This window comes from Thermobia domestica, chromosome 12 (assembly GCF_964235325.1).
Source record: "Thermobia domestica chromosome 12, izTheDome1.hap1.1, whole genome shotgun sequence".
NCBI classification, from domain to species: Eukaryota; Metazoa; Arthropoda; class Insecta; order Zygentoma; family Lepismatidae; genus Thermobia; species Thermobia domestica.
This window is the reverse complement of record NC_137465.1, coordinates 160,942,054-160,950,479: the sequence shown is the minus strand read 5'-3', so window position 1 is coordinate 160,950,479 and position 8,426 is coordinate 160,942,054. Positions and strand designations below refer to the sequence as shown.

At 36.7% G+C, this 8,426-nt stretch overlaps 1 protein-coding gene across 1 annotated transcript in view; it reads left to right on the top strand.

Moving 5' to 3' along the window:
• The first annotated feature begins 5,601 nt into the window (after positions 1–5,601).
• Positions 5,602–8,426, top strand: part of LOC145666789 (facilitated trehalose transporter Tret1-like) — a 99,986-nt gene continuing 97,161 nt past the window's right edge. The window contains exon 1 of the mRNA XM_081734348.1: positions 5,602–5,735. The gene's annotated coding sequence lies outside the window, so the exon portion shown is untranslated. The remainder of the gene's footprint in view (positions 5,736–8,426) is intronic.

Below are 8,426 nucleotides of genomic sequence, written 5' to 3'. Positions count from 1 at the left end.
TTCAAGCCAGAAGACATTTTGTAATTATAATCACTATATTGGATCCGCCATTTTGAATTCTGTAATTTTGACGTCAGATTCTGAATCAGCTGTCTTAAAACACCTCTGGCAGTATGTTTTCTTCTATATTAAATTATTGTTTTCGGTCTATGCTTAGAGACCACCCCTAACGTTTAAAGGGTGGTTTCCGCTCTTAAATCTTCATCATTGCTGAAACAAAAAAAAAAAAAAAAAAAAAAAAATGTGTCGATTACTTTTTGATATTCTACAGCAGCGTTTCCCAACCGGTGTGCCGCGAGTGGGCCGTTGGTGTGCCGCGAGGAAATTGAAACAAAATTATTAATTCTATAGCAATCAAATTGCAAGACATAGGGAAAAATGTATATTTGTATTTCACATTACTATGAACCTCTACTATGAATATACAATTTTAAGTATCACACTTGACTTACTTTTCTGTACATTTTTAACGTTGAAAAAAGGATTTGTTATCATTGTTATGATCATTATTGCTTCTTTATTGTTGCAGACAATTTCGTAACTTGAAATTTTAAAATATCATTCAATCCTTTCGACAAAGCAAACGTGCATACAAATTACCTACATTTCTGTTTTAAAAGTAAGAGATTTGTTTGTTCGTTCATTATTTAGTGATCTTCCTTCTTTGTAAAAGGTTGGATACAGTCTTCGAAAAAGGAATTGTATTTTTAGAAACCTGAGTCCTGTATTTCATTGCAATTGTTGTCAAGTTTTAAATTAGAATGGAAAATATGCATAATGATTTATCACGGTGGAAAACCAGTGATCGAGCTTTCTCCTCTGTGAGGAGATCAATAATCACAGAGAAAAAAATACCACTGTATTTTATATGTACAAATAATAATAATAATAATAATAATAATAATAATAATAATAATAATAATAATAATAATAATAATAATAATAATAATAATAATAATAATAATAATAATAATAATATTTATATGAGTGTGCCGCAAATTGGAAAAGGTTGGGAAGCGCTGTTCTACAGGTCTGCAAAATTTCATTCAAATCGGCCAGTGACACTTCCGTAAGTCTCCTTGTGAACTAACTGATAGTTTTGGTTTGGCTACACTATATGTAGTTCTCCAGATATAAGGCGTACAAAAAAAATCTCATTGAAGGAAATATATTGGATTTTTTTGATCAGGGACTACACAATTTTTGAACGGCCCTTAAATCGAGTTTTTTTTTTTTTAACGGAATAAGCAATTATACTGAGTTAAGTGATAGTTTTGGTTTAGCTACACTATATGTAGTTCTCCAGATATAAGTCCTACAAGAAAATTTTTGCCTGAAATATATGGGATCTTTTGATCCAAAAATAAACTACTCACAGGTTTGCTTTTCTAGTAAATTATACATTAGGCACGTCATTTGGTAAAAGTATTGTAATATATAAAAGATAAAACTGAAACCTATCGAATGTATAAAAGATAAAACTGTGAAACTGTAACCGATTTTCATTGTGTATAAATAGTATTGTTGCATTGCTTATCGTACCCCTTGTTCATAAATCCTAAAACAGTTGATATTTCTTGGCTCTTTAGAGTTTCAAGCAAAACTTATCCCACTCTCGTTTTATCCTTAATAATGGGAATGGGACGTTAAACTGAAATATTTGATTTTCATTTTCATTTTATCCTTCCGCCCGCAGTCATTAGTGATGCGTCCGAAAAGGAGCGTCATTTGTGCAGTGCAAAAGTATCCAAGCTCGATTTTGCACTAAAAACGTGAAACTTTTATGTTGGTAGGCAATTTTGTCCCCCATCCCCTTGACAAAATTTGAAATGACGCTACTGCTCATGAGAAGAAGCACTAGGGAAAGATACACTTTCCGAGATGAGACACCACTTTTACTACGTCTTTTCGAGACCAGGCTGCATCAATTCTTGCAACCAACCTTAGAAGTCATTGGAATCTCTAGTTACAGGAGTGTTGTCACAATGAAGCTAAACAAAGAATTGTATGTAATTAATTAGTATTCCCACAATTAATTTTCTGTTTTACAGGAAACAAATTTGTTACTATATATTCGGATTTTTTTTTTTTTAATGGTTCTGTGCCTCAGCACTGGACGAGTCATCGAGTCACTTAAGTCACGACTTTTGTCTAAATTACCTCCTAGGTTTGGGTCTCGTTTTCCAGATTTGGTATGACCTGGTGATCTGGACAGACTCGATGACTCAGAAGCAGCTAAGATATCAGCTCTACAGCATTACTTCAGAATTTTATTGTGAACTAGCTGAAATATCCATTCTTCGCATGGGGGCTGTATTTGGAAGTCAACGCCTGTACGAGTATCACTATTCATCTCAGCGACCACCCACGAAATCTATGGACTTGACACTAATATCAGTCATTTTGCATTATTTTTACATGTTTCGGTAACCCCTCACCCCGCAGGTGAACCCCAACCTGCATACAATGATAGCTGAATTTGAAAGTCATCGCTAATGGAAGTTTCACCATTGATCTTAGCGACCGCGAAAACTACGGATTTGACACTAATATCGGTCATTTTGAATTACTTTTACATGTCTCGGTATCACCCAACTCTCAGTGGCCCCCGGCCCACAGCCGAATGGGGTGAATTTGTAACCTAATGCGATCGAAGTACCACCATTGATCTCAGCGTTCACGAAAACTATCAATTCGACAATAATATCGGTCATTTTCAACTATTTTTACATGTTCCGGTAAACGCCCCCCTAGTTCGAAATTTAAAAAGAAACCTGGCCTCGGCCTGGAGCCTGGACCAAGGTACCCGTGACACAAATTTGGTAACTTTCGGTCCACTCGTCTGGTCCCCAGACCGCACACAGATAGACAGACAGACAAAATAAACTCTTTATTTTATTTATATTAGATTAATGATGTCCAATACATGAACTCGAATATTCACATGATTTGACATTTCTTAATCAAAGTATCATGTCTTGATCATTTCAAATATAACCTGAAGTTTATTCGTCTCTTCATACTGAAAAATTATGCAATGATTTTGAACGGTCTAAGAAAACACTCTTTGGGGTCAGCGGTACCACTTATATCTACAGAAGTTTCACTGACTTGCTACTTACTTTTTGACGATCCTTCATAACAGGAACACATACAATTTATGTTTAGTTATTCACATGGATTGATACTCTGATAGACCTTGTAATTAACTTTCAGTGCAATGTTTTGACACACAACAAAGGAGAAAACTCTTCTCACAAGCTTTAATTAGAAGACAGGTAGACAGCGAGAAGATAATACTGTTTGTTAGAAAAACATTAGAATTCTCATACATATTCTCCATGTGTATGTCGATAATGTTCCGTCGTTTACGAGTCACGCTAGATCCGTCTTGGTAACTCCGGGTGATGAGATCTGTTTTGGTTATACCGTTCACAGGTCTGCTTATGTCTTTTCTGCTCACCGGATCCCTTCGAATCACAGGTTCTGGTGGATTTACGGGCTATAAAATTCGTAATCCATTTCATGTCTTTTGTATCTTACAGTTTCTTTGAAAATTCAGTTTTGGTCTTCCTACTCTAATATTACTTTGTAGCTAAATTACATGAAAAGCAAACTCTAAAGCTAAAACATAAACAGAATAGTAAAATACATTCTGTGACGTACCTACTTGAACGCCAGTCACCGTTGTTGTTAGTGAAGAAATTGTCATAAGTTGTTGGTCGTTTCTACTATTCTATTAAGATTTAACTCTTTCCGCTTTAGTCTATTAGATATGTGATTATTGTCAATAACCTACAAACATATGCTCTGATTACTTTTGTTTTTCTTATCTTTCTGGTTCACATAGTACTTGTGAAACAAAGCAACTTATCAATCTATAGTTTAAAACATTTCCTTTTCTGTATGTCTGTGTGTGTGTGTATGTAAGTGGCAAGTCAGAAAACGTATTAACAAATTCGTATACAGAGGTAGAATGATAGGATGTTTCCGGAAAATAGGAGAGAAAAAGTTGAGCTACAAGAGAAAATGAAGGTGTAAACGTTACCAAGTGATTTCCTTTAATTTTCGATTATTCTTGGTGATCCGTAAGGTAAGTTGTTTCTTATTTCATAAGCCTAGTATAATGTATGTATACAATTAAATGTCGCTGCAGTGAACGCCAGTATGTATAAAGAAATGTTTAGAATTGCGAGATTTTTCTGAAAAGCTCCTTCCCGTTTTCCTATTTAACGTATGTTAAATCATTTCGTTGAAATGAATTTCAAACTTTCAGTATAAGGAACGAAAATTTTGTATTTCATCTACTTTTAACTTTTCTTTGAAACATAATTGTAACTAATTTTGATTTATAATATATGTGTTTTTCTTATTACATATTTTATTATTCAAATAATATGGTAGCCATTTTCATACATATACATCATCATCATCATCATCATCATCATCATCATCATCATCATCATAGATATTCTGCCATTATTACCAGGTCACTTGCCACAACTGAAAAGTTTCCATGCTCCACAGTTTTTCGGTAACCTCTTCGTCTTCACATACGATTTTTCAGTTTAACCCACGCCCATTAATTGTAATTTCCTTCGCCCCACCATCTCTTTTCTGCCACCATACCCTCTAGAACGTCCCTTATTATACAGTTCCTTCTTAACCAATGTACCAACCACTTTCTCTTTCTCTTCTTAATAATATCTAAAATTGTTCTTTTCTTCCCCACCATTTCTAAGAGCTTCTCATTTGTTTCCCGCTCGAATTCTCTCCGTTCTTCTCCACATCCACATTTCGAAAGATTCCATTCATTTTTCATCATTTGTTATGTAATGTCCATGTTTCTGCCCCATATAGTACAATACTCCACACGAAGCATTTTATGAGTTTCTCAACTCTTTATTCAAGGTCCCATAAAATAATATTTTCTTCCTCCTAAAGACTTCTTTCGCCATTCCTATCCTTGCTTTTATTTCACGCTCGCACTTCATATCATTACTAATAATATTGCCCAAGTATCAAAAACTAGTCACCTGTTCTAGTTTCACCCCCCCTACTTCTATATAACCGATCGCTTCGTTACAATCACCATAGCTTTTGTCAGTGGAGCGTTTATTTAATTAAGTATGCTTTGCGCATCTTCCAATCCATAAAGCAACATAATTGGCTAATAAATTGTATGATTGTCTGAATCAAAGATTTCGTGGATAATCATTCATTATTAATAGATGATAAGAGATTAAAATATTAAATGTTAACATTGATGTTTTGTCACGTGCAGCCGGTACAATCAGTGTTTAATGTCCGGGAAGAATAAAATTAAAAGTATGATCTAATTTTTCGTTCTTGTTCCCTACAAACAAGTACCGGTATGCTTAGCGCATAATGATGTATTGTAATTAATGTTAGTAAACAAAAACAGACTAACAGATGGATGTAGTACACTTTCCACACACTTTCTCTCAAGTCCTCCTCATGGCGAAGCAACAAACTCACGAAGAGCATGCCAGCAACTACTACTTCATTTGAAGAACTTTCCTTTTACGCAACACTGTCTGTATAATTGCATTCGGGAAAGGCTTTCCTTAGATCGGAAGTGAAAAGGAGGGAATCGTGAGAATTTTTTAAGTCAATAAACAGTTTGAAGGCTGTGTATTTTATATCCATTCTATACAATAGTAGTGTCCGAGGACACCTCGTTGACAGATGGGAATATGTTTTCTTAGCGAAAGGTAAGTGAATTAATATTTTCAGCGTAAATTTTTATTTATAAATGTATCAATTACAAGTGACTAGTTTCTGGTACCTAAATCGTAAAATAGGTAAATATTGGAATATCATTTTCACGTAAAATTTAAAGAAACATGGCAATCACACTTTGTGAATCATATCTATCTATCTATATAAATAAAAATAAAAGTGGCTATGTTTGTGAGTTAATGACTCTTAAACCACTCGACAGATCTCGATCAAATTTTCAACATAAATTACGTTCGGGCCTGAGATGCTATTTTTTTTATCATTTAACTTTGAGGGCGCAACTTAGGGGAGGAGAAGGGGAAGATATAATTTATAAAAATGATCGAAAATAACCGATATTAGCCTCGAGTCCATAGTTTTCGGGTTCGCTAAGCTGAACAGTGACACTTTCGATACCGTCTAAATCCAAATTCAACCCTGCAGCTTGGAGAGAGGGAGATATATGAAAATGATCGATATCAGAGAGTGCTTCAGAAATAATAAAAAATGACTGAAGAATGCAACATATTATTTTTTCTTACTTTAACCCAGCAATGCGGGTAATTGACGCAAGTGCTTTCTATGAGAATGTAGACATTTAATACTTGTAGAAAGAGACACTTTCAGCAATAGTTATTTTGGAATTATCAACAAATATGAATTACCTTAGTGCTATGTGATATATACTCATAGTTAGGAGATCTCAGCTTCCCCTGCGACTATCGTCAGCTTTCCCGTGAAACTTTCGGATGTTTGTTTAGGTAAATACATACAGAAAAAAAAATAACTAACTAACCCTATGGCCTATGGAACCCGGAGGTTCAATGCCGCGTTCACAAAAGCTCTCCACTGACTTCTATCCTTAGTCAATTGGATCCAGTTTCTACTTTGTATTCCTATTTCTACGAGATCTATCTTAATACTGTCCTCCCATCTGCGCCTAGGTCTTCCTAATGGTCGTTTTCCGATTGGTCTTCCATCCTGACTACATGACCTGCTTAACTGAGCCTCATAGACTTGATGACCCTAACAATGTTGGATAAACTGTATAAATTATGTAGTTCCTCGTTATGAAGTTTCCGTCATTCCCCATTTCCGTTTCTCTTGGGTCCGAATATTCGTCTCAGGATCTTATTTTCAAATACTTTCAATCTATGTTCTTCCTTCCGAGTAAAAGACTATGTTTCGCAACCATACGGAACAACAGGCATGATTATCGTTTTATATATTTTAAGCTTCAAATTCCTCGACAGAATTCGCGACAGCAAGATATTTTGAACTGAATAATAACACGAATTCCCTGCTTTTAGTCGACATTTAATTTCTTCGTAAATATGGTTTTCATCTGTTAATATTGGTCCTAGATATTTAAAAGTATCCATTTTATCAAAAGTATTATTCGACATTTTAACGCATCCATAAATTTGAAGTATTACGATCCCGACCATGGAGTAAGTTATTAAAATGGTAGTTGTTAAATAGACTGCTTGACATCGACACTTTTTAGCACGAAGTTAGTTTAGTTATTTGGTTTTGTTTTGTGTACAGTTGCCAAGCAACTACGGTTACAAAAACATTTTTTTATATTAAACGGACACGACTATTACGAGGGATAAAGTATGTGGTATAAATTATTTATATAAGTGCTAACGAGGAACTAAATAAATTCGGAGAGGAAGAGGAACATAGTAGGCTTTAATGTTGCGAGTCGGCAACCGGCTTTGTTGACCGAAAAAGAGACCATCGAGAAGTAAGTATAAAGAGATCAAGTGCAATGTCAAATGTTCTCGGCGTAACCCCATTTTGGACACGTTGATGCTGGTGGTCGAGATATTCCACGCTTAATTGCATGCATGGAGAGCATGCCTGCGACCATTCGGTCTCTTTAATGGACGGGTACCGCTTCTACACCCCGCCCGTAGTTGCTCATGTTTGGACCATAGAACTGGTCCACGAAGTGCACCACCAGGATTTGTCCCCTAATCCTGACTCCCCTAAGCGATGTAACCCCCATTCTCTGAGGGAGTGTGATACGCCCACTGCTCGGCCAGACTGAAATCCTGAGTGCCTACCAGTTAACCTACTGGTGGAGACAGACTTCAAGCGAGCCAGTCCTACCATGCTCTGCAGGCATGGCGCCCGAGCGTTGTAAGGCAAGCTCACCTCCCGCCCATGCTCACTGTTACCCAGATTCCTGGGATTGATTCTCATGAGCTACCGAATCCCACAGTATGACCACAGCCCGGCAGAGTCCAACTTAAATCCGGGGTCCCAGGCAATGCCCGAGGGGGCTTGTTCAACCCCGTCCCTGCCTACTTCTATCGTTCAACTGGCCACTGCCTTCACGTTAGAGGTACCACACACGCGTCGAGATGCTCCTGCATCTCATCCCGGATCCAATGGTACGTGTTAAGTCACCATTTGACTTAACTCTTACAGAGTTTCCTCCCTTCCGCGGGATCAGAGCCGTTACGCAGATTTCTGGGATTGGGCCCTTACCCACCTCCGTTCAGTCCCTCGGCAGGCAGGAATCCGAAACCCCCTTCCCGGTAGGATCGTCTAAGCAATACGAGACTTCCTCTAATTACGGTAGACATACACCGTACATTACCAGACCCAATGACTGATGTAAACTGTCTGACTTTGAATATAATGGCTATTTGAGAGCGGCGGCTCCCCTGGTA